At 41.7% G+C, this 27363-nt stretch overlaps 1 long non-coding RNA gene across 1 annotated transcript; it reads right to left on the bottom strand.

Annotated features, from left to right (window-relative positions):
* Positions 1–338: 338 nt before the first annotated feature.
* LOC136363216 (uncharacterized) lies at positions 339–27363 on the bottom strand. The gene is made up of 3 exons (XR_010743930.1): positions 26994–27363; positions 1201–1277; positions 339–440 (listed from the first exon to the last, which is right to left on the bottom strand). It is a non-coding gene; the product is annotated as an uncharacterized lncRNA (long non-coding RNA).

Here is a 27363-nt window from a genome sequence, read left to right as displayed (position 1 = left end):
TGAATAACCAAGAGGTACACGTAATTTTTGAAATACTTATTAGTTAGATCCAAGCCAATTGGATATTTTAACAGGAAAAACACTGTAATTTCTTTATGCTCTCTGCCTCGTATCCTTCACAGAATTAAGTCAAATGCATTTTCTTGCCGAGAAACAAGAACATGGTCAGCAAGTCCAGCACAGAATAAAACCATCAATGAACACAGATGCAATTTTGGTAGGGACAGGAAGACAATATGGCAGCAACAGTGTCTCATTCTATGACATGTGACTCTGTGCTACTTGTGGGAGCTAAAGCCTCGTGAATCAACTTGATAATGCCATGCCTACAAGAAAATTCAGTGACTTGCCTTTAAATAGTCTTCTTCTATGGGATACTCATAAACTGGAGAGGATCCCTGCGGCCTTGGACGAATGTCTTCTACTGCCACTTCGTTAACCTGTGGAAAAGACATGAGAGGTGGTAAAGGAACATCCACCATTAAAGAGTGACTCATTTTTTCAGGAGTGTTTCTCTAGTTCTGCATAGTGTCCTCCTAAGTAAAAATCTTTCATTAGTGATGGTGGATAAAAAATAACCAGTAACTCTTTTTTTAGGTCTAGAACAAACACAGTTCTCATGTTAAAACACTCAAAACCACAAGGGACAGAGTTCTGAGAGACAAAAACCAGTGATATGCTTATTTTGATTTTTTTTTATGTATTGTATGCATCTACAGACTGAAGAGACTGAAAACAGATCAATTAGTAATGATTTAAAGAAAAACAACCCTTCCCTTCTCTATTTGCACACCTAAACTTTGGATCCAATGGCGTCAATCTTTATTGCCTTCTATATGCAAGCAAACCATGGAAAAATCCCAGCAGGAATTTCTGCTGACAAGCACTTGGCATTCTTCCTTCTGCAGTCAGACAATAGGGAACCTAAACTGTCTTAATCTTTAAAAAAAAGTTACTGCAGTTAACAGCCGTGTAATAGTTTGCTAAGTCTTGGTAGTAAACTTATACCAATGAACCATGGCAAAGAGCAGATGCCTTACACTGAAACACCTTACCGAGCTGGCAGGACAATCCCAAACTGAAATATAACATTTTTAATGGGAAGAAAAATCACCAGCAAGACCCAGCTATAAACAAAATATTTAAGATCCCATTTTGCCAAACTGTCATCACAGAAAAATTCAGCTCTAAAAAACTCACAGAATCTTCATCCTCTGCATCTGCATCGGCATCAGCATCTCCTGGGGGCTCAGCTGGTCTCAGCTGTCGTCCAGAACCTGAAAGAAGCACACAGGTTGTTGGTGACTGCAGGATCCACACAGAGCACAGAGCAGTCAGTTAGCAAGCTGAAACCCCCTGGACCATCACGGCAAGGGATGTGCACAGGCCAGTGAAAAGGCCTGCCTTAATTTAGATTCTGAGCATCAGAGAATGGTTTGTCTTGGAAGGGACCTTAAAGATCATCTAATTCTCCCTCCTAGCCATGGACAGGGGTTATCATCTGGCTAACTTCTAGTTCTAAATTTTCTCCAATCTGAGGATTTTTCTCCTTCACAAAGACTTCTACCTTTCTGGATATTTCTATATCTTTGGAAAAAGAGAAGAAGTGACCATCTGCTGACCCCTGTCTCCTGCACCAGCCCCCACCTTTCCAAAGGGACTGAGTGCAGCCCACAAAGAAGGCTTGGAGGAACTGGAGACCAGAAAAAGGGAAAGGAGAGGAGTACAAAGGAAATCTAGAATATTTTTCCCTGAGCTGTTTTATTCTTTAAAGTATCAGAATCAGTAATTAACAGTTTGCTAATTCACAATAAAATGAATTGATTAAAATTCTCCATATTGAAACTCTTCCTCACTTCTGACAAAGGTCTTAATAACAGGAGAGTAAACATCATGAACCTTGATAGTCATAAAGACTCTGTTTTCTTAGTTTTTAAAAGTATTGAGGGCGGACAGAGATGAGGTGAAGGAGATGGGCTGTCTGAAAATGTGATTCTCTTTTTATTGAAGAGAAGGAAACAAAGAAAAGAAAAAGAGAAGAGAAGAGAAGAGAAGAGAAGAGAAGAGAGAGAAGAGAAGAGAAGAAGAAGAGAAGAGAGAGAAGAGAAGAGAAGAGAAGAGAAGAGAAGAGAAGAGAAGAGAAGAGAAGAGAAGAGAAGAGAAGAAGAAAAGAAAAGAAAAGAAAAGAAAGAAAAGAAAAGAAAAGAAAAGAAAAGAAAAGAAAAGAAAAGAAAAGAAAAGAAAAAAAGAAAAGAAAAGAAAAGTAGAGAAATTAAAAGAGAAGAAAGAAAAGAAAAGAAAAGAAAAGAAAAGAAAAGAAAAGAAAAGAAAAGAAAAGAAAAGAAAGAAAAAAAGAAAAGAAAAGAAAAGACCAAAGAAAGAAAACAACATGAATTAGAACATGTTTTCAGAGATCCAGGTTTAGCCAGTAGAGGACAGTGTGGCTGAACTACATTTTCCATAACGCACCAGCTATTCACATGCACAAGTCCTTGTCCCAATAACTATGTCTCTTTCCTGTCTCCATGCTCATTTTTTCCAAGCCATCAGGCTGTCTAGCTCCCCGACACTCAGTTTTGCAACTGCCATTACTATACATAGTTTTGGCTCTTCTAAACAGATCCTCTGGCTTAAAAATATGCTCAGAAACTAGAGAAAACAATTTACAAGAAGAACTGTGCAACTCATTGTCTGTTTTAAATGGAGAATCCTTGGGCTGGAACACAAGATTTCTGGATGTTACACACTGTGTGTGCAGACAAGATGGCACGACTTAGTCATGTCTGCAATCACTGACTTACACATATTGCCAAGTTCTTGTTAAAGTGGCTGGGGTTTCGTTGGTCATTCCTCATAGTTTTCTGATCTCCTACATTTAATTTTTTCCTTGATTTTTTGAAAATTAAATTATATAGTACAGGCAAAGTTTTGAAAGAGTTATGCACCAGTGATGGACCACTTTGTTAAGATTAATGGAAATAATGTGCTTCCAGTGGGAATAGTCCATAACAGTCTGTGGGTCAAGCTTCCAAACTTGATAAAATAGAAGGTAATCCACATTAGCCATATGTACAGAATCATGGTCAGCTCTCCTGCAGTATTCCAACTCCAGGGAATTAGGATCAACCCAGAACACATCAGGGCTGCAAGACCATTCCTCCTTTAATCTTCACAGCACTAGTGCTGACACCTACAATGGACAATCCTAGGAAATTCTAGAAAATGGTCTTAATTCACATTTTAACTAAGAGTAAAGATCTGCTTGAAATATTGTGTGATTTTTTTTTTCAAAAGCTCTAGCATTTGCAGTCTTCAGGAGCTCAAGAAATTTGAAAAATTAGCATAACCTTGTTAAAAAATTTAGACATGGATTTATGAACCTGACTTCAAGCATTTCTGCTTGAAAATTCTGGAATCCATTTATGAAGCAATTCATCAAATATATTTTAATAAGCATCATATGAGGAGAAGAGCTTCAGGATGCTTGATTGTTTGATTTGCCTAGTGCTTCTAAAGATTCAGGTGCCAACAGTAAATTTTATGGCTGTTACTAAAATTCCAAGAAACAGTAAGGACTTAGTCTTGTGGCATTGCCATATTTTTCACTTGGGAGAATCCCACCCACAATCTCTGCAGTCCAGTAGAATGACTTAACAGAAAATTGCTTGGATTGCTGGAGTGCTTGCTCTTCAGTGCAGCACTTAACAGCATTGATCCCTGGTGGCTGCCAATAATTTTCCTACTGGAAAAGAATCAGGAAAGAATCATCTGTGAGACGTCTTAGGCTGGTCCAATGCAATTTGTCTTGCTTTGCTCTAATGTAACTTCAGTGACACTTGAGTTGTTTGGAACTGGAGCAATACAAGTACAGTACATCTCCTAATCTGTGATAGTAGGGCCTTTTCCTAAAAAAATCAACCTACATATATTACTGTCCCCAGGGCTAACAGAGACATGGGTGAGATTGTAGGCGGGGGCATCAGACACACAGATGACCTTCCCTCCCAAAGCTTCACACTGAGGCTTTTCCATCCACCCTGATTTCCCCAAACTCTGCCTAGGCTGCCCCTCTACGACAGTTAGCCCATGTCATAAAAGACTTGTTGTGGCCTTGATTCCTACTGTAGACTAAGATTTGCTTCTGATTATTTCCTGATTCAGAATACTTTCAAAAGAAATCTATAAAAGAGGGGCATTACAGTACGTTTTCAGCAAAGCCTTCTTTCTGAGTAGAAAACCCTGTGCCAATAAACTATGATTTATATGCATGTCATTCTCATGCCCTGAATAGTAGTGATGCCAACATTTTATAGATTTTAACTTTTTTTTATGGACCCTGGACAATCAATGCTTTGTTCAAAATGTTTTCATAAACAAGATGGAATTTACATCAGTGACTACTTCTAATAGCCACTGGACTGACTTCAGAACAAGGGAATTTTTTGAAAGTAAGCAGTAGGAGTTATATAGGCTGGTTCATTTTCATATCATATGACTGAAATGTGTATCTGCTTTTTGAAATGCAATTTTTAAAAAATTATTTTATCTTTAGCCTAGCAGCCCAGATGGACTATTTTGGGCAAAACCAGAAGGAGAAAATAAAAACAGGTTATTTTTTTTGGTATTCACATTCAGTGGGCAGCAGTCTCCAAAATCACATTTGATATAATATAATGAATTCCAAGTATGACAGTGTCATTGAATTTAAATGAAATGTGCTTTAATGTATTGTATAAAGAGAAAGCTAGTTTTAATTGGAACACTGGCATATAAAATTCCTGTGATCTGTATACATTAAAATAAAATAAAACAGTACATGAGAATACCAGAGATGTTAATAAAAGAAACAATAATGTCTTTTACTGATCATCCTAGCTTCTCTTCTTCCAGACTACAGCCCTTTCTCTGCAATTTTTAGATTTGGGCTTTTTGCTTTTTAAGTTTTTGTACTAAAGTTGTATATAACTAAAATTATATTAATAGTGAATGTAAGCAATCTGCTCTTGTATTTAAGCATATTACTTTTCCTTGCATCAACTTCAACATTACTTCAACAAATAGTTTCTCTTAAAAGCCAGAAACCTGATCCATGATAAATATCTCTCCACAGGTGAAAAGTTTTATGCTTTGCTCACTCACTTATTTAAGGTCACAAGCTGTGCCTTTTCTTTATGAGGATTTTGGCATTTGCTAGTTACCATTTCTAAGCTGTGACAAGAAACTAACAGTCCTGTTTATGCAGTATTGTAGAAATAACTCTGAGTCCATAGCCAGTTAGAAAACTTATGTCTTGACATGTGGGCAGGGATGGGGCATCTTTAGATCAGGTCTTTTCTGACAGTGCAAAGCACACTCTGGACACATAACCTCATTTGTGTTATTAATAAGGAGAAGGAGGAATGAATAATTGCAAGACAAACAACAGCAGTAATAATTTAGTGTCATTGTCGCGGCTGGCACTGTGTTTGACCCACTAAAGAATTCATACATGTAGGTCAGCAGTTTTCATGGTGCTCCCTCATGGGCTTACGGCTTGTTGTAAACAAAGATGTGCATGGCTGCTGTCATGGGCAGCTTCAGCTGGCTCCTGTGCCAAACCTCTCCTCCTGCAGCCATCAGTCCCTGTACCTGCAGGTCTGTCTGTCCCTCTGCCCTCAGGCACCCCTGTCATGGGGCTGTTATTCCTCATGCATGAATGGCTGGAAACTGCTAATGCACTTCTTCCGTGAGTCTTTTGTTTTTAAAACCACATCTCTCTCTCCAGATGGATGGTGTGCTTGCCTTTTCCCGCTGCTGCTTGTTCTCCCTCTCTTGCAGGTATCGCAATTACTGGGATTCCTTTTCCCCCCTCAGAGCTCTCACAGCCGCCTGAGCAGAGCTGCCGTGAAGTCCCGCAGCCCCTTCTGATTCACTTCTTAGGGTTGAAATAGGGAATACTTAGAATAGTTAGAATATTTTAAATCGTGGGTCCCAGTTCAGGAAAGCACTTGATAACAGGAACACTATGCACATGCCTGGCATTCATCTTGGCCTCTCAAGAGCACTTTTTCAGATAGGTAAGTTCACCTGACTCCCAAGCCAGCAATGCTGGAGGAAAACGATCCTGCAAGCATCAGCTGCAAAGATAAGAATCTGAAAGTGTCTGCAAATAAACCTTGTTGTGCATGTGCTGTGTTCCTGAAGGAAGCTGCCATGAGGTTTAAACCACGGGTTTACAGCACAGGCTCTTGCAGAGTCTCTGTAGGCTCGACCAAGACCTCGAGGCTTGTGGCATTTCCAACCAACAGCTCCCATGATGCTGGGGAAAACCAGCAGGGGGAAAAAAAAAAAAAAAAAAAAATCAAGAGTTTCATCTCCTACAGATATTTCCTAGTGCATTCCAGAGACCTGGATTCATTCCATTGTCCCGCAAGATCCCACGGACAGAGTTACAACAACTGCTGGGCAGGGCTCTGGGGCACGGCCGGAGCGCAGCAGGAATGCTGCGGCTGTCACTGTATCTGGGCAGGATCCATGGCCATGGGGAGATGCGGGCACTCTGTCACGGAGAGAGCTGCCTCTCCCAGCCCTCCATCGCAGGAATGCCGTGTTACTTCACTTGAACCGCTGCCAGCGAGACAGCGGGGGCACCCAGCAGCTCCACCTAGAAGAACCAGCTCGTCAGCTCCGAACAGAGCGGCTGCCGCACGGGAAAAGCAGCGTTCTGCCTCGGAAAAGGTGTTAAAGTGAGGGGGATCAGCACCGCGCCTTTAATGTTTCCCCTCTGCTCTGTGCTGGGAGTGGGACCCTCCCCACCAAGCCCTGAAATTTCTGTAGGATGAAGACAAAGGACTACTCTGTGGAATGAAGATAAAGATTTTGCTGCTGAAGGAGTTTAACAGGCCTTATTATCAGCGGGATGCTATCAGAACCAGCTGGGCCGGTGTTCAAACTACACTCCCGCCTTTGTTTTGCACTGGTTTGGCAATGCCCCTTGGCTGCACTCTGTCCCTGGGCTGCATACTTGAGCTGTGATGAATGTAGCTCAGACCTGGGAGCCCAAAGCAGGGGCTTGTAGCACAGTCGTGCTAAAGGAGCAGCTACTCCCAAATAACCAACGTGTGTGAATAGTTTCCTTCCATTCAAGGCATGAACAAGATGTTTTGATTCATTGCCTTGGTATGTTAAGCTGCCCTTGTTGGCTGTTAGAGTACTTCATTAAAAGCCTTCAAATCATTTCATCTCAAAACCTTTCGAAGACATTATATATATGTGAGTTACAATCATGAGTCTCCTTTGCCCAGCCAGAGGACTGTCCATAAAGTTAACACTTATTTTTATCAAAAGGAACAGTACTCTGCTCTGCAAAGTACGTCCAAGCAGGGAAATGTCTCGAGAATTAAGGTTCCTTGCAGACCAAACTGAGCTCTGTAGGATTTTACAGAGCATTTTCTACAGGTTGTAGAAAATATCAGGAAAGATGTGTAAGAGCACTGGGAACTAAGAGTTGATATAAACACTACCATAAAAACAGAAACTAACAGCCCTCAGATGAAAAGAAGAGTGAATGGTTTTCCCATGAGTGTGTGTTTATTGATAAGCTCTGCCCACAGATTTAAAAGTATTAAAAGCATTCCTGCTCACACTTCAGAATAGGAGCAAAACCTTTAGGAAGGCTGATCAGAAAGAAGTTCTTGATTCTTACAGTGGTCTACTTTTCCTCTAATGGTAAAGATAATAGAAACCATAGAACAATTCAGAGCATGAAAATAAATCACTCCGGTGAGGCTCTGCACAGACCTTCTCAGCTTGAGTCATATTTTAACATGAAAAGCACAGGGGACTTTTTTTTCTCTAGCTGTCAAACTGAAATTTCCCAGATCCTGAGTTAATGACCTTCATCTAGCTATCATCATTTATTGGTTACTTTGCTATATAGGAAACGTAGTTTGGCCAGATCCATATAACTCTTCTGCTACAAGGATAAAATATTAACTGAACTATTTCATTAGTCTGGTATTTCACCACTGAAACAGAATAATGTTTCCTACGAGTAACAGAGAGTTTGAAAATAAGCTCTTAACCAAAGTTTATTGCAAGAACATGAATAGAGTGATGTCCGAAAGAGACAGCAAAAGCAGACAGCAGTGGTCGATAGCTGTATTTGACTCTCCTGGTCCTTCCCTTCTCTTCCTAGCTAAAAGACAGCTACAAGTGGCAGAGTGAAAAAGGTAGCTGGAGAAATACTTATGGTACCCAGCAGACAGCCAGAGGTTTGGTAGTTTCCCCTAGGCCATGGTCCTGTCTCAGAAGCACAGGTTTTGTATCATCTCTAGTTTTAATCTGTTTGCATGGAGGGTAAGTGTATCTTCCTGCCCTGTGTCTGTCTTGCATGTCTTAGGCAGGAATTTTCTTCTCTCTCAGGTTTTATGTGACAGAATGGGTTTCTAGTCTGTGCTTTACTTCCTGCAAGAATTCCTACAGTGTTTTGTTGCATAATATTGTGATAATGTAGTGAATCAGGACCCTCTCTGATAATTATCAATTATGACTTTTCCAGGATAGCAGGGCCTGTTCTCACAAAGATGCTAAAAGAAGGGAATCGCTTTTTAGCAATTGTTGCTATGTGTGCCCAAACTCCTGGACTGAACCAAGATTACTTACCACCCTTTTTGACAGAAAGTGAGTTAGCAATTCACAGCCAAATAAAGCAATAAAGACTGGTCTAATCCTCTCTGATCCTCAACAGTTTTGTATCCTGGGACTCTCAACAGTTTTATCTCTGGGATATACTGGTTTTACTTGCAGTTTATTTGCTACCGTGCTGTAAATTCTTGTATGGATGCCCAAATAAAATTTCCTGGAGTGTCACTGCCCATCTGGATGAACTGAGTTTTAAGAAGGGTTTCAGGAACATGTTGCAAATGAAGAGCTCTCACTTGCTTACCAGCTTCAGAAACCCTAGTGGGAACTACTCTGCAGCTATTTGGTTATCCAGTATATTGATTAGGCATCTTGCAGTTTTCTCCCCTCTGAAAGAGACCCCTTCACCTATACAACAGACTAGACTTGGGAAGGGAATGCACAGCACCTCTGCCTTCCCCTCAGTGCAAGGAGTTGATTCCTGCCATCTTCCCTGTTAGATAGCTGTGAACTAAGCTCTTACCATGACTTGTCTAGAAGCATGGGCATGTGGGTGCCTATTGCAGATAAGGCCCACAAAGATCACAGAAATTAACTTTGCCACATTCCTTCCCCTCTCTGATTCACCCTTCCAAAAATTCAGGCTTCTACCAGAGCAGATTGCCTGTTCCACTGCCAAAGCACAGCCCTGCTCAGATTTATAAATGAATCAAATGAATGCATTTATGGAAAACTATCTCTCTGCCTGCATAAACTTGATTGGCAGTCCTGGAGACTCAATTTCTCTGGCCACAGAGTCAGTATTTCTTAAGAAGAAGTGGTTGTAACCCCAAGCTGTCTCTTAAGGTAGCCCAGTACTGACACGCTGCAGAAAGATGCTAATCCTTGGTGGTTTTGGTAGAAAGCACATTTGTTCTGTCAGAATAGGTCTTAAGATATGAATAAGAATAGAGGAATTGGTAACATTTTGCAAAAAGCCCAAAGAAACTGATGCAGGCTTTGTATAAATGGCACTTACCACTCCAAATTAGAAACAGACTTTTTGGCCCAAACTGCTAAAAATGCTCTTCAAACCCTTTGCTTGAAAAAGACCTCATCAGAATCAATGCTCAGTAAAAATTTTTGTAGAGATAAATATAGACACATACATACATACATATATAGAGAGAAAGAGTTTGTATTATGATCCATATGGTCTTAAGGTTCTTATGGTCCAGAAGATTTTTACTTCTCCTTACCCCACTGATAAAATTCAGTGCACAATTAAGTGCCCAGATGCAACAATATTAATGGAGTGATGCTACTTTGGCCATCTCTTTGGTATGCTGGGCACAGCCCCTCTCAAAACAGGAATGCAGAAACAAACCTTGCAGTTTTCCCACAACCTTCTATGGGGGATTTTATATAAATATCTGCTTTTGTAAACAGGTTTTCAGTTCGAGAGAAAATTCCCTGGGCAACTTGTTTGGATGTAAATCACCACAGAAGAAAATATTTTTTAAGCTTTTAAATTCCTTAATGTATATGTAATACAAGAGATACTGGATAAAGGTGACAGAAAATTATTATGGGAAAATATTTCACATCAAAGATAAAGTTAACAGTTCTCTCACTTTGTTAAGATAAAAATCTTTTCTGTCAATAAACACTGATAGTAGCAAAATAGCATTTGGCACAGCTCACTTTTCCTTGTTTTTGTGTGGTAGGAGATTCTCTTTAAAATTAGAGAGAATTTCTGGATGCAGATTGTGGGTTTACAAAAGTGTAAAATCTCATTTACAGATAAACTAATCCATTGAGTCAGATAAATAAATAAATTAGCTTAGTTCTTCCCACATCAGTGTAATTCAAATCTGAATAAATGGACTATAAACTTGGGTTTCAGTCACAAAAAGGTCAGATTTCAAAATAACTTAATCAGTCACATACCAAACTCTTTTTGAAAAAGTCGTCTCTTGATTTCAGCCCATTGGTTTTTACCTCTTTTTTGAACACCTTTCCCTAACAGATGTATACCTTGCCCCAGGATTTTCTGAACGGGTAATTTAATATGTCTTCTTTTACAAATTAAATCTGTTAACTTAATCTTCATTGTTTGAAATTAGAAAAAAATATATAAGACTGAAAAGCATTGGAATTTAAAGTGCATATTAATTTACAAAAGGAAAAACTGATGCTGGCAAACTTCTGTTGCTTTATATCTTTGAAAAAAATGAAATTGAATCTTTGCATGTGGTTTTTAAATGGTTCAGTACTGATTTTCCATTTCTGTACCTCCTAGCACCCAAAAATAACAAATCAAAATGCTTGCTTAATAGATTAGAGAAAAACACAGTTGAGTTAAGGAAATAGGTTCAGTTTTAGGTTTCACAGACACTAGTATAAACGATAGGGAGTAACCATTTCTTAAAAGACTCATTACTGCAGTTCTGGATTTCTTCCTGGTTAAAAGACTAAAATAGTGAGAAAGTAACTGTAGTGTTGTTCATCCATGAATGAATTGAGATGGGTGGAGTTGTTTGAAAGAACTAAGAGGACTATTTCTTGGATTTGATTATCAACCCTAACGCTGATTCATAACACTTCCAAACATCCAGAGCTTCTCTGTAATACAAAAATAATGGTATCTAATGGAAATGAATAACTTTATTATAATGGTCTGTTCACACTCAGGTTAAGTATTTTCTAATTCAGTTAAAACAGGATGCATTCTTTTTGAAGGCACATGGTAAGTTGGTTTTTTGATGAACAGCTGTGCTGGATTCAGACTAATGCATAAGGGAGAGTAAATTACATTTTGCTCTTCAGCCAGATCAAGAGTTCCACTGAAATAAAACAGCTTTTTACCAATACAAAGTATAAGGGAAAGGAAGATCCCGGGGCTTCAGATACAGTTTTTGAGATCTGCTGCAAGGTGGATTCTTCAGAGTCATTTAAATCTGTGCAACAGGAGGACAATCCAGTGGCTTGTCCCCACTCTGAAGAATAGCAATGACCACCTTGATTTGTGGAACTGAAGAGTTTGAGCAAAAGGAAAGAATGGGAAGCACCTGGAGATGCCCTTCTGCCATCTGTAGGGCTTTCTGCACATCTTTGCAAAGAATATTTTTAAAAAATGGTGTTTTAGTACCTGTGCTCTCTTGCACCCTGCCTGATCCAATAGTCCCTGTGAGGACTCTGCTGTCTGAGCAGTGGTTCAGCTCTCTGTGAGCTCTGCTCTCAGCAGAGACCACTGCTCTCTCCTAAGGGAGGTGGATTTGTATTCCTTGCACTATGCACAGCTTACAGTCAATATTGCCAGAAAAGGGGAATGATTGCTACCATGAAATTATCCTGTCTAAAACAAAAGTCTCCACCACCATCTTACCGTGACATCTTTAAATACTGCAGTCTCAAAGTCCTTCATGGACTGAGACGTTAATAAGCTTTTAGCAGAGACTGAAATATTTGCTTTATATAGTGGTGTTGGGGCAGTGTTGACAGAATTCTGCAACTACAATGAGGGCAGAATTTGTTTCTTTCTTCATTGCAAATACTTTGAACACTACTTAATCCCACTTTGAACACTTATGAAGAAGATCTGCCCACATTTGACCAAAAGAGAGTAAAGAAAAGCACTCTGCTGATGTTAGAAGACGAATACCTAGAACTCTTCTAGTTTTAGAGAAATCAAGTGCAGGGCTTGATGCAAAAGGAGACAGATGGGAAAAGGGCAAAGACAAATCCACACATAAGGCCAGAGTAAGTCACAGAATCACAGAATCACGGAATGGTTTAGAAAAGACCTTAAAGTCATCTCCTTCTAACCCCTCTGCCATGGGCAGAGACACCTTTCACTAGACGAGGTTGCTCAAAGCCTCCTGAAGTCCTGCTAACTGAAAAACAGGTCCTTCTACACTTCTACATCAGGGAAATCTACCTGGAAAAATTATCTCAAAAGGTTTTGAAAATACACCTGGGCCAAAGTTTCAAGTGTGTAGGACCCAGTTTCAACAACACTAAGCAAAGCACAGAGTGAGGGTTTATATGTAGGATCTCCTGGGGCATGTCCTATTGCTATGGGTTTGGTTCAGGGAAAGAGCTTTTTGTTTTTGGAACACAGCTTGGCCAATGCTAGGTCTTGTTCCTGATCCCTGAGCTTCTAAAACCAATTCTCGGAGGGCTCAAGCACACATGTGCAAAGTACATGTTGCTGCAGGTTTATCCTCTGCAGCTGGAACCACTGGCCCTGTGAACAACTTGTAGACTGGTTGGTACAAGAAGGTTCTGATGGATTTGTTACTCTTATCACTTGGACAGGTGTGGATATTACAGCTATGTTACTCTGCACACCTCTGCAGCAGGGAAGGTCATGACCACTTCACACATACATGTTCAAAGGGAGGGATCTGAAAATGTATCTGAACAATTTCTAGGGAAGTTTAAGTTCTCCTTGCAGAGCAGTGCCAGCTCAGGGATACTAGAAAACACATTTTTCATGCATATGTTTTTTATTAAATGCAGCTGTCAAAACAGAGCAGGGCTCATGTTCCTGAAAAGGTGCAGGGAAGAGAAGACAAATGGTTGGAATAAAGCAGGAATGTGCCTACTCTGCCTAGGCAAAAATCACCACTTCTGCAGAGCCTTCAGGGCAACCTTCAAACTAGCTGGCTCAGGGACTGGTAGCTGTGTAGCTGTGGGATTTCAGTGAATGCCTCACAAACCCAACCAACTCCCCAGGGAAGCCAGTACTTGCTGCACAAGCCACTTCTCCTGCGCCCAGACCAGATAGTGTCTATCCCAGATGGATAGACACCAGCTTTGCACAAACTGCACCTTCCCAGTGCTGTGGAGGCACAGCCAGACAGAGCCTGTCCTCACCAATGCTCACCCTCCCTGTCATGCTGCACATGATGTGTTCCAAGTGTGCTGGCAGTGAACTGAAACCATCTACTGCAATCTAGTAACACCCACCTCTAATCATTTTGCTGCAGTAGAATTATGGAGGTGAAAACAGAAAGGCAAAGCAAGATTTTTTTTTTTTTAATGAAAAATTTCCTCTCATTCTGTAAATATAGATTCAGATTTTAGCCTCTGGTCTAAATGTGTGTCCTGAAGGTGTTCAGCTGAATTTGCCAGTGATATTCAGTCAACATCAGTTAACAGACTTGCTTATTTCTCTATAATGTATTATTTGGGTTTTCTATGAGGTTCCTGTTCAACCAAGATTATAGTCTAAATACAATGCAGTTGTGTGGCAACAGTGTACCAGATAAATTCAGCTAACTCTGGGTAATATCACAAAAAAAATATGTGTTTATAACTTCATGCCAGTTTCTGACTAATGCTTTTGTTTGTTGCTATAGCAAACCACACATGAATCTGATAGCCAAAAGCATGCTTATGACTAACCTTAGCTCTCTGGGGATTAAACATTTAGAATAAAAAAAAAAAAATCCCTAAACCACAACACACAACGTGAGGAGAACATGATAGGAAACACCTTTTTTGGCACGAGTTACCGTGAACATTAAAAGAGAAGAACATTTTAAGTGGAAAACATTAGGAAATGGGAACTGTGGGAATAACCGCCTTTAACCTACGGCAATTCAAATCAAGCTTTCACTTCACATCACAAAGTGGTCTGTGCAGGACTAGAGAACTTTGCAGGAAGTCCTGGCTGTGTGCTAAGTAATGGATTTGAGCCTCTGAAACCTGGAAAAGCTTTGTATCACACTTTAAAACACTCAGACCACTTTACTGGAGATAATTTTTACACCGTGCCTTGACACCTAGGACATGGGTATTCACTTAATTAATTTCTATTACCATTTATGCTTTAGTAGTTTCCAAGAGCCTGTCCCAACACTGACACCTCATTATGCTGTACAAATATACAATGGAGAACAATGCTGGCCCCCGAGGGCTTTTTGTTAAACTAACAGAGAAAACCAAAGGGGCTGGACAGTGGGGGAGACAGAGACAGAGAGGTGATGTGACTGCATTACCCAACCAGCCAGAGGCTGGAGCCAGGTGTCTACACCCCAGTTCAACTGACTGATTCTAGTTGCCAAATATGTTACTGTGAGAAGAAGAATACATTATGTACCCTGCAGAGGAGAGAAAATCAATGCAGTTGAAGTGACACCTAAATTAGGATGGCTTACAACAAAGCTACAGTACGTCAGGCAAAATTTACACTCTTGTTACCCTGTTAGTCTTCATAATATTTCCCTTCACAGTTAAAAAAAAAAAGGAGGGGGAATATTGCAGTAGAGTGCAGAGATCAGATCAATCTCCATCAATGCTTTCTGTTGATTTTAATCACTCTGTCTCTGTACTTGAATATTGCATCTTTATTCTCAGATTTGTACAGCGCATAAAGGTACACTATTATCACTATTCCTGACAACTTCTTCCATCATCTGTATGATACTCAACAGAGTCTTGAGTTCATGTACAACTTTGTGGAGAGATAAGTCTCCCCAAGCTCTCGTGTTCCAGGTATTTCCAAAAGGTTTCATGAAAGACATCTTGACCCACCAGTAGGATCATCAAGACACAGCAATAAATGGAAGCTTACAAAACTCAGCAGGACTTACATGATACCTACAGATAATTTAATCTCACAGGATCAAATCCTGAAGTACTGAGATTTCATTCTGTGCCTACTCAAGCAAGACATCACTTGGCCTCATTGAAACTGATACGTGGCATGTTACATTGCATTCATCTTGTAATTCAGACTGTGATATGGGCTGAGGTCAGCTTTGATTTCATCTTGCAAAACCCAGCAGAGCACACATCACTGCTCACAGCAATCACACCTGCAACCTTGTTAGAATAAATGCTTTGAGCAAAAAAATGCAAGCATTTTGTAGATCAGCCATGAGCTCCATCGGTGGGTACAGCAAGCAGCACTAAGACAAAAGTGCTGTATAAAGTGTGAAACAAAGGCAGATAAGAGGCAGAAATTTTCCAGCAATAGCCCAAGTATCATTGCTGGACTACAGACGTGGTGGCATGCAGAGGGCCATATATGACTCTCTCTTGGCTTTCAACATGCTTTTTCAGTTCTTCACATTTGGCAGAAAACACATCTTACGAAAAAGGGGGAAAAAAAAGGAAGCTGTCAGGCTTCTTTACTCCACACTGAGAACCTGAAAACAGCTTTGGGTCCAGAAAGCACAAATACAGAGACCATTTCAGAATAGTCACCTCCTCTGTGATTTAGCCCCAAAGCAATTGCTCTTCCCTTGGAGTGCCGTAGAAAATGAAGTAGGAGATCATAGGTAGATGTTGCCAACCCAAATTCAGCTCCAAATTACTTTGTGATGAGCAGTAGGAGGCACTGGTTACTTTGGTAAGCAGTATGGTACCTATGGACACATGTTTATGCGGGTGCTGTACAGGGCTGAGGGTTATGCATGGTGCTGCTTCATGAACATCTTCATCTTTGGGCTCTCAAAGGGCTCTCTCCTCCCTTGCACCCTCTATCACACAGGCAGCACTGCCTGGCACATATAAATCTGCCAGATTGGCAACTGCAGCATCTTGGTCATGGTCACCAAGGAAGCCCCTCCACCTTCCCAAAGCACCATGTGAAACTGGGTGCTCTCCCCACCTTGCAGGAAATAAGATAGCAAAGTGAAAAAACAAAACAAACCAAACAAACAAACAAACAAAAACCCCCCAAAAAACCCCCAACCCCCCCCCCCCAAAAAAAAAAACCAACCAAAAAAAAAAAAAAAAAAAAAAAAAAAAACCACCAACCAAAAAAAACCCAACACCGAACATTACTAGCTCAAAGTCACAAAGTGAGTTGGCAGCAGAGGCAGCAATAAATACAACCCAGATGTCCTGGATTCCACCTCCTCCCTGCACCATGCTGCCTCTCTTAGCTCAATGCTGGAAGGAAATGTTTTACATTTACTCATCCCTCCTTTTCCTTTGTCAATAGAAATTAAAGCAGGCATCTGACTGCCTAAGCCTTGAATACTCCAATGGTTTCCAAGGCTTGCAGTAAAGTCAGCCAACATTTCTATTGAATCCAGCCCTAATGGACAACTAAAAGTGATTTCTTTGCCAAGTAGCCTATCAGTGCAAAACTCATTTAAGCACATACTACTTTTATATAGATATGAACTGTATATACATACATATATTTCATGACTCTGCAAAGAACCACTAATTACAAAACCACAATTTTTTGTAACTGTGATGGCTTTGGCTGATGTAGAGTTAATTTTTTTCATAGTAGCTGGTATGGGGCTGTGTTTTGGATTTGTGCTGGAAACAGTGTTGATAATTCAGGGATGTTTTTGTTATTGCTGAGCAGTGCTTCCACAGAGTAAAGGCTTTTTCTGCTCCTCACAGCAACCCCACCATTAAGCAGAGTGGGGGTGCAAAAGGAGCTGGGAGAGGACACAGCTGGGACAGCTGACCCCAACCGACCCAAAGGATATTCCAGACCATATGGCATCTGCTCAGCATATAATGCTGGGGAAAGAAGGAGGAGGGGAAGGACACATTCAGAGTCATGGCATTTGTCTTCCACAATGCCTGTGATGGAGTCCTGATTTCCTGGGGATGGCTGAACACCTGCCTGCCAATGGGAAGCAGTGAATTAATTCCCTGTTTTGCTTTGTTTTTGTGTGTGGATTGTTTTACCTATTAAACTGTTCTTATCTCAGCCCATGAGCTTTTTAACTTTTCCTATTCTCTCCCCATCCCACTGAGGGAGGGAATGAGTGAATGGCTCTGTGGGCCTCAGCTGACATCTGGGGTTAAACCATGACAGCAACTTAACCAAGCAGTGAACAAACTGATCTACTACTATTAAAAAAAAAAAAAAAAAAAAAAAAAAAAAAAGCTACAGCATGCTTTTTGTAAGTATAAAATTAAGACAAGTCTCTATACCTTTTGATTTTGTTGAAAGGTACAAAAGTCTATCAGGATGTTTCTTTCATTGAACACACTCAGATCTGCCAAAAGATTGATAGCTAATTAACATTAATTTCCCATCAATTTATTTTGTGAACAGAATGCCCAAATATTTAAAATTTGCTCATTAAGCTATCTATGATGTCTGTGTGGTAGGCTATGTTCATATATTTTCCAAAAGCAATATAAATCTCATTTCCATTGAATTTGGCATGTCCTGTCAGCAAAATATCCTTTCTGCTATCAGCCCAAGGTAAGTCCATGTCTCTGAGCAGTTAACACACTACTATGGCACTCCAAGGGAAGAGCAATTGCTTTGGGGCTAAATCACAGAGAAGGAGGTAGCTATTTTGAAATGGTCTCTCTATTTGTGCTTTCTGGACCCAAAGCTGTTTTCAGGTTCTCAGTGTGTAGTAAAGAAGCCTGGCAGCTTCCTTTTTTTTTTTCCCCTTTTTTGTAAGATGCATTTTCTGCCAAATGTGAAGAACTGAAAAGGCATGTTGAAAGTCATTTACTTGCCTGTTTTCTCACCCTCAAGGTGAATGCCATTCCATTTTTCCTACCTGTGATCATACAAATCCAGCAGGGATTGTTGGTATTGTGCTGCTGTTGCTATAACTCCACTTCCAATATGCTGCTCTGCCTACTGAAGGGACTTCAGGGGAGCCGGACAGAAGTTAAAAAGAAATGCAGCATTTCATGTTGTATCCTCCTCTCACCCAAATACTCAAGAGGCAGTGGGAACAAAACCTTGGCAGCTGCAGGTTGCCTGAAACACTTAACTCTCTCATTTCTCTTGACTGGAAAACAAATGCCCTCCAGATTTTGCATTCAAGTCTCCTGTCAGAGAGCAGCAGTGTCCTGCTCCTCTGCAGAAGAGCAGCTGGAGATCCCACACATGGCAAGGTCAAGGAGCTCATGGTTTTCTTACATGCTCTTGTTTTAGGTGCCACCATGAGCACTCTGCATGAACCCACGTGCTGGATAACTGCATCCACAGCTTTGATCCACCCAATGGGGCTTTATTACAATCGACATTTTCTGAGATCTTCTAGACAATGAAACAGACAAAAATGCAGCCCAAAAAAGCCTTCCTTCTTTCTCTGTAGAACTGTTTCTGCTATTTCCTCATTATTATCACCTCCATTTTGCTCAACTTGCTTGACACAAACCTTCAAAATCCTCTGAGGGACACCTGGGCAGGAGACTGTATATCACTTAACACAGTGGGGACCTTAACCTGCCCTCAGACTGCAGCAGCAATAAATGACAAAAATAAGTCTTGACAAACATGGCTGGGCTGTGCCACTTTTGTGCAACAATAGTCAGTTTTACAGATTTGAGCCTGTGCTCCTGCCAGGGACACTGCTGTCTGCAAAGTCCCTGTGAAGCAGGAAGCTCTCACTCCTGCTCCTCAGAGCTATTGCAGCCAGGTCAAGGACATTGCTCCTTGCTGCAATCTGTCAGTGCTGATTTAGCAAGTCTCAGCTCCCTTCCCCTGAATGCACAGGCTCTGGCTGGCCTTCCCCATGGTTCCAAGTGTGTCTGAAAGCCAAAACCTTATCGCAGTCCATCTCTGTCTCCTCACAAGAGCAGAGTTAGTGGAGGAGTTGGCGTCGTCTGTTTGTGCTGGTATGACAGCCAGCTCCTGTTTTGGATTAGAGGATGATGGTTTTCCCTCCCTCTACATCCTTTACTGGGCATTTGAAAGAGGAGGATTTGTGGGGAGGGGAAACATTCATAATGGGTTTTTATAGGTCTTTTGCCCTCCCTTTGCTCTGGTGCAAATGAAAGCCCCAGGCCCGTGGGGTGTATCTGTGTGTGCTGTCATGGGGCCCAAACTTTGTCAGTCCAGGCCATGAAATAACAGTGTGGTAGTGGAGAGGTGCTCATGCAGCACCTGAGCTTAGCTGCAGCTCCCTGCACAGAAGACTGCTGGCAGAGGACCAGTTTTCAGTGCATGTCACAACTTGGGGGATCATTGCAAAAGCGCCACTTCCCTATCAAACGCCAGGGTGGAGATATGCTGACTCCAGTCCCCATCTTTCAGAGCAAGGCAGGGACTGGATGTGAACCAGCACTAAGCCCCAGACACACAGGAGGGTAAATAAATTTATGAAGCACAGCTGAGAATGGTGGGGTCAGTGGTCAGCAGAAACACCCCAAACACATTGCAGTGTGTCTTGTTGCTGATGTGCAACGCAGCTCTGTGGCAACAGCAGCTGATACAACTCCTACAGGGTGTTTCTCCTGGGCTGGAAAATGCTGTGGTTGCCCACATGGGCGAGGAGGGGATTTTGCTGCATGAGGTTGTCTCACCCACACTGGTTTTCACTGGCGTGTGGCTGGATGTGTCTGTGTGTGGCCCTGCTGGCTGCTTTCTCAGTGCCCTTGAAAAACAATCCAAAATCACTGGTGTTCTTTCAGTGCCATTTGCTTCTGTCCCTGCTCCAGCGACTCCATCACTGCATCCCAAGGTTTGCAGACACCTTTGGGCAGCCTTGCTGAGGCAGCAGGCTGTGGTGGGGTGTGCTGTGGGCTCCCCTGCTGCCATTCCTCTCTTTTTTGCCAAGGTGTCTTCCCTCAAGACTGCCTCTGCCAAGCAGGCTGATCCCAGAGGTACCAGCTGCAGAGGACGGAAAGGTGGGCCTGTCACAATCTTCCTTCGTGGGTGCTGTATGAATTTAAACTTATTTTTGGAAAAAAACCTCTGAGCTGAAAATAAGAAGTCAGATTTTTTTTCCCACAGATTTTCCTACCCAAGCCATGCCATCAACTATGGTCCACATCCAACAAGTTAATCTGACTCAGGTGCTTCACCTTCTCTGTTCTGGAGCACCTGAAGTGCTGAGTGCCCCAAATGCCCCTGCTAGCATTGCACTGGGCACCATCTGCCTGCCTGCAAATACCCAACCTGCAGAACCACCTGCCTGCCACCTGCCTGCCACAGCCTTCCCTGCCACTGTACCAGGCACTGCTCTCCTGGAAAAGCCACGGTTCTGTGCTGACAGAGAGGGACTGCAGCATTTTCCTAATCAAGAGAGAGTGGCAGTTCTGAATTTGTGTGACAACGTGCTCTGGAGCCCATAGGTTGACTAGGACATAATTTACTGATGTGCACTAAATGCTGCTGACACATGTACCTGTTCATCCTGGCCCCAGAATGACAAAACAGTGCTGCCCTCCAAATAACATTCCTGCTGCCAGATTCTCCCTACCTACTGCTGCTGAGATCCTGCCAGTCTGGGGTGCTGTATTTTCCAATACCCTCTGAGCAGCCTGACTTCTGAACAAGGATATCTCAGGCACCCACACACCCCCCACACTCCTAGTCCTGCTATGCTCAGCAGCAGCAGAAGGGAAATGAGGATCCAGGTCTCTGGGAGGGGTCCCATGGCCGGGGGCTGGCCACGTGTTGAGATGTGAGCAGTTCTGCAGGACTGGGGCTGTCTATCCACGGTAGAAAAGCAGACAAAGTGAGAAAGGGAGAGAAGGAGGGGGAAGCACTGGGCAGAGCTCCCAGGAAAATGTTGCTGTGGACAGTTTGCTTGGGCTCCTCAGGGGTTCTGATGGCTGCTGTGATCTCCTCACCATGAGACCCAGGGATGATTTGTTGTCACATGTGCTGAACACACTGTTTTCTTTCTAAGAAAAAAGCTGGTATAATAAAGAGAGATTACATTCATGCTTGAGCTTATCTGAAAGTACTAGGCTTATTCTATGCGCTTTAAGGTTTATTTAGACTAAATAAGGTTTATATATTTGGTTGGTGAAGCATGCAATGTATACATTATAATTATATAGTTAATGCACTAATCTTTATGATGAGCTTTCCTGGCATAACTCAGTACAGTTACCCAAAAGCTTCTTTTTAATCTCCAAGGAAGGATAATTTTAAGAAGAAAACCATGATTTCTCCTGCTATCTCTATCCAAACCCTTTCATTCACAAATTGGTTTTAGACTGACTGAAGCAGTGGTTAAATCCACTGTGAACATATAATCCAAATACAGACATAAGATCACAGTGCCATTCCTAAATTTATTCCTTTCATAGCAGATCTGTGGGGGCCCTGCCTCCATCCAGCTCAGTTGATCACTGGAATGTCCCCTCATAAATACCTGTGTGTGAAAAATCTGTTTTACACCACTTACATTAGTCAATCATTTTCTAGTCTGAGATGTGCCCCCAGAAAGGATACTGATAGCAAAGCCTAAGAACATATCACCCATCACTGTTCCTGGGAAGCCTGAGTAGCAAAATGGCATCACCATGAACCCAAATGCTGCACGTAGTCATTCTCATGTGAAAATGCCCAGTTTGCCTCCAAAATGGGCTCTTACTCGCTCTTTAGGCACTGAGTTGGCTGAGCTATTCATTCTGCAAACAATTTTTTTCTCATAATCAAGCCCATTATATGAAAAAGTCAGCCTTAAGGAGCGTGAGGACACAGTTCATATAAAAATCAATGCAACCTTTCACTGAAGCATAAATCAGATCAGTTCTGACATATATGAAAATATTTGGGGAATGTTTAATGACATTTTTGTGTTCTTGTAAATTATTTGCTTTCAGCTGATTTTAGAAGCAGGAGTAGGGGAAGCTCATATGAGGAAACATCAGCAATTGAAACCACCAACTTTCTCATGACAGTTTTACAGATCTTCATCTTACAGACCTTCCAGTAAACTCACGCACACAGAGTCACAGAATCTTTAAATGTGGAAAAGACCTCCAAGATCAAAAAGTCTAACCTTTGACCTAATATGGCCATGCTCAGTTTTCAAGCAAATAAAAAATCAAACCCAATCTTTTGGATGCTTATCTTATCTGATCTTCTGATCTGAGGGAATGCTGCTAAGTTCTTTGAGGTTCACCAAAAGCTGATCTCTAACTAATTTTCAAGATAACGATGCCTAGTCCCACTGAGCCATTTTCCCCCTTCAGAATACCATGCAAGCACCAGTTAAAGCCATTCCTGGAAAAGTTACTATCCCATTTGCTAACTTTAATAATTTTTGCTCCTGCATGCATTTCCTTTGAGTTTCTTCTACTCAGGCTAAAATTCTCATTTTGGAATTCACTCCTCCAAATAATAGTGCTAAGGCAAATTCTTTGGATTAAAAAGAGTCGTATGAGGGAAGGGAAAGAAAAGTTCCTGCATGTTTATTTGAGGGAAAAGTAAAGCACTGTGCCTGGCTGACAGTCAGAGGTCCAGGAGCTGGAACAAACCCCACAGCAAGTAAATGAAGAGAGGACCTGTGGAAACATTTGCTTCGTATGGCTGGTATGGGGATCCTAGGAAAAAAAGCGGGGATGCCTGGACTAATAAAATGTGTGAGCTTTCAGGATGCACTTCAAGGTGCAAGGTGGAGTACTTCAAGGTGGTGTATTTTGTACCTATAACAGTTTATTAGACTATCTAGCTAGGACTTGTGGATATGAGAAGAAGTAAGTGCAGCTTGAAACCTTTGCTTTTCAGTGCTGGCTGGATGAGGTTGCAAACGCACCACTGTTCAAGGGGGGAGAACTGGGAGGTCAGTGGTTAGGTAAAAGGCATTTAAAATCAGAGGGCTGCATGGATAAGAGCTGCTTCCCTGACTCTATGAAAGTCAGGTACAGACCACTGATATCAAAATCAAGTGGTGTTTGTTCTCTTAACTACAGAGAAGAAACAACATTTGCCCAGCAGTGAAGAGCAGTCCCTGTGGCTTTGGAGTCTCAAGCATTTATCAGCAAGCTTGGAAATCATATAAACCTTATCTCCTTGTTTGTGTTTCTGAAAAACAGATAATTCTGCCCCCTGAAGACACTGCTATCTTTACTAGGCAGATGAAGTGGACTTGGTGCCTGCTCTTCTTCAGGCACTTGCATTCCTACTCCATGGAATTTTTGTTAGGATTTGGGCCATTAATGTGGCCTGGGACTCTCTCCCTTGCAAAGCTGCTGTCCCTTACTGATGGGTCCTCTATCAATTATCTTGGCCTGTTTATTACTTACATGCCATAGCACCCTTAGCATATTTTGACTTGTTTCAGTCACTCTGGGCTACACATTTGGTCATCCCATTCTTTGACAGAAAACTGCAGTTATTCTCTGCAATAAGTCAGCGGTTACTTTCAGATATTTGGCTACCTATAGTCCCGTTTCAGGAAGTAAACATGTTGGTAGGAAGTATTTAGTACGTGAAAGGTCCTCTCCTAGCCTGAGGTCTTGTTTTCCAATACAAAATAATGAATTCCAGCCTTGACTCTAAAATCCGGAGCTAAAGGAGCAAACACGTGGATTTAGAAAATTTTCCCTGGAGCAGGCATAACCCTCCCACAGTGGGGCTAGGCACAGCTGTGGCTCATCCAAAAGACCTTCCTTGCCACAAGGATGTTGCCTTGAGCATGTGGAGAGATAGCAAACTAGTTTTGGTCAGGTTTAATCTTAACTCCACTGGGAGCTGAATCCCCGCTCAGCGCTGCTCCACCCCTTGGTTGTGGAGGGAGAAGCCTGCTGGGCAGACTGGAAGTTACACCTAAGGGAAGCAGACAAGGCAGCAGTTGTTAGGAAAGGCTGGCATTGTCAAACTGTTGGAAAACAGTTTGTTGGTGCACTGGGGGTCAGGGATGTGGAAAACTGCCTGAGAGCAAGTGCTTGCCCTCGCTGGGTGTGCCTGTGCTGCTGCAGAGGGCCAGGTCCCCTCCTCACTCCCAACAAGGTCAAAGGTGAGGCTTTTCTCAGCCTTTCTGGTTCAGATTGTACCTGCAGTACAGAGCCCACAAACACAATGGGATGTTTCTCCAGAGGAGGAAACCCTGGGTTTTTTCAGGGCATATTTTGCTGTTTCCAAATGTAAGCAACGCTATGGAATGCAGAAATAGCTAGATGTAAAAAAAAAATAGATTGACTCTACTTACTCAAATATTTACTCCGATTATAAGCTTTCACACCTTTCAAATACACTGCCTTGTATTCTAATTATTTAGGTCTCTGAATGTGAGGAATCCTGGAAAAAAATCTTATTTTAACCCCTCAGTGTTTTACACTTGCACAGGATGAACTTACTTTTTTGCCCAAGTAGAGAACTTGAGGAATAAAAACAACCCAAAGCTCAGAGTATATCTGGAGCTTCAAACCTTCAAATACACATTCCTGTGGCTTCATGTAAGGCATGACATCTCAGTAAGACCCTGATGCTCCCTGCACTCACAATGACAACGTTAAGTGAAGTGCCTGTGAAGTCTGTGGCGTTGCTTCCTGGAGAAAGGTGTGTCCAAGCACAGGGAAGTCAACAGGAGGTTAACTCAGACTGCAGCTATTCCCAACAACCAAGCACTACAGACTGCTGGATTTTGTTTCAGTGATGAGCTTCAAGTACAGCCAAAAGCAAATAGAGGCACGTTGACCTCATAGTTCTGTGACTAGGGATTGAGAGTCCAAGACAATTAAAAGCAGGGAATACGTGCCATCTCCAAACCCCTGGCCAGCCCCTGCCAGAAGTCACCGCTGCCCCGTCCGACTGAAAAGACATTAACACCCGCTGCAGAGGAGCTTGGAAGGCAGCCATCCCCCATGGATTGCTTATGAGCACTGACTAGAGTCAAACTGACTTCAGTCAGAGATTTACACAAGCCTCATAATCTAATAGTGGAGTTTACTTTATGAGAGTGCCACACCAAAGATAGTAAAATGCAGTTTTAGCTAACAAATCTACATGCTTGCACAGAAAATCTATGGCCATCGTGGAGCATGTCAGCACCGCGGAGTGCCTGGAGCAGATTTATAGTTCTCAGTTTATTGCTGAAGAGTTATTGTTAACTCCATTGTTATAGGTTTTCGGCAATTAAAAGTTCCAGTCACACTAATCGTTTTTAAACAGAGCTAATAAACCCCAGTAAATCCTGGGATGTTATAGGTTTTCCCGTGCAGTTAAACATCTGAAACTTTTTTTATGCTGGAATTTTTGATCTATGTTAGGATAGATTTTGGAAGTAAATTGCATGTTGAAAGCTGTTTTACTTCTGATTTGCTTAGATCTGCAAAATTTCTTGTAGTTTTTTTTTTGGTTTTTTTTTTTTTTGGTTTTTTTTTTTTTTTTTTAATAGTGAAAGAAAGAGAGAGCAATACTTATAGCTTTTCCCTGATGCATGCAACAGGTGATCATAAGCTAAGTACTCTGTCTCTTACAAGTCATCTTCCAAACTTTTGTGTCATAAATTATAGAGAATAGTGGTTATTTTTGTTTTAGCAATCATTTTCAGTCTTTTCTCTCACATGAGTAATGTTTTCTTTCTTTTCTATTGAAGCTTTGAGAGAACGGATTTTCATTTTCTCTACAGGTGGTTGCAGTTATAAATTTTACTTCTGACCATCTGTATTCACACATTCAGAAATATATCAGGGTACATGGATGAACCTAGACAGGTGGACAGAATTATTCTACCCTCTGTATTTCCTAGCACTTTACAAACTAGCTGCAGCAGCCTTGCAGTGAGTACTTCCAGGATCCAACTTCCACTGACAAGGTTATGGGTCTGTTTTTTGAATGTTTCAAGGTTAATCTTAGTCTCAAATCCCACAAACATTCAGAGATCTTAATGCCAAGTCAGTATATTTTATATATATATATATATATATATATACACATATATATATACACACACACATATTGCAAATAGTATCTATTGAGATATCCATACAAATAGTATTCCTCTTATAATAAGAGCAGAGATACTATAAAATCCAAACGTATCCAGGGGAAGAACAAGTAACAGAAAACTCATATTCATCAGAAATCAACCTCACTCTAAGAAAATTGCTCTTTGCACCCTGCAATTCATTGCAATAATTTGGATTGGCTTTTTGCACTACAAAAGAGTTTCGCTATCTTTGAGATCCTCCGGATGGGTTAAGTATACAGACAGAGGAAGTAAGAAAAACAACATGCATGATCTGGAATAGAGATTACTGAATGGAGGGGTGTGTATACACCAAGAACCAACATCCCTCTGAAGGCTTTGGGAGGCTTACAGGTTGAAACCCTCCGTGTAAAAATGTGGATCAGGAACTTTTTATCACGGTGAACACATTTGTTCATCCGTGATCTCTCCTCTTCCCATGCACAAGAAAGAGGCAAAGGTTTACACCTTTACCTCTACACCTTTACAAGGTGAGATGCACCTTGGTTGAAGCTCTGGGCATGCTTTTCCCCAGCAGTGTCATTTAACACACAGCATCTTCAGGTTTCGCTGATCAAGTACAGCAGCTGGGAACATTATGTCTTTACCACTGTAAAGTCCCGTTTCTGTATCAAAGGAGGCAAAATGTTCACGCCCACATCTCTCTGCGTGTTTAAAAAGTCCATCATCTACTGCAAAAGTTTGCAATCTGCATCGGGGATTTCATAGAAAGAAAGAAAGAGAAAGAGAGAGACGTTTGGGTTTTAAGAAAAAAGAACTTACCAAAAATAACTGAAGTTCTCTAAAGTTGCCCTGAAGTTGAAATAGCCCAGAACACCAGTGCAGAGCCTGCCTTAAACTCTCTCTCTTTCTCACTCCCCCTCTCTCTCCAGCAATTGGAAGGAGGGCTGTGCAGAAATTCAGCAAACAATTTTCCTTCTATGTCGACCGGGGCGTTCCTCACGGGCAGAAAGGGGATGGCTGAGCCTGGGTGAGGCTCGCCGCTATCCCCAAGGCAAAGAGCACTGTCGCAGATTACACAGCCTGTGAAATCCAATCCCTTTCTCTGCTCGGGCAACAGCTGTACGGCTTCAGCTGAGGCGGGAGCAGGGGATAGACGCTGGGCTTGTTGCTGGTCAGGCTTTCCATGTTG

Source organism: Sylvia atricapilla, chromosome 6 (genome assembly GCF_009819655.1).
Source record: "Sylvia atricapilla isolate bSylAtr1 chromosome 6, bSylAtr1.pri, whole genome shotgun sequence".
NCBI classification, from domain to species: domain Eukaryota; kingdom Metazoa; phylum Chordata; class Aves; order Passeriformes; family Sylviidae; genus Sylvia; species Sylvia atricapilla.
This window is presented reverse-complemented; position numbering and strand designations above follow the sequence as displayed.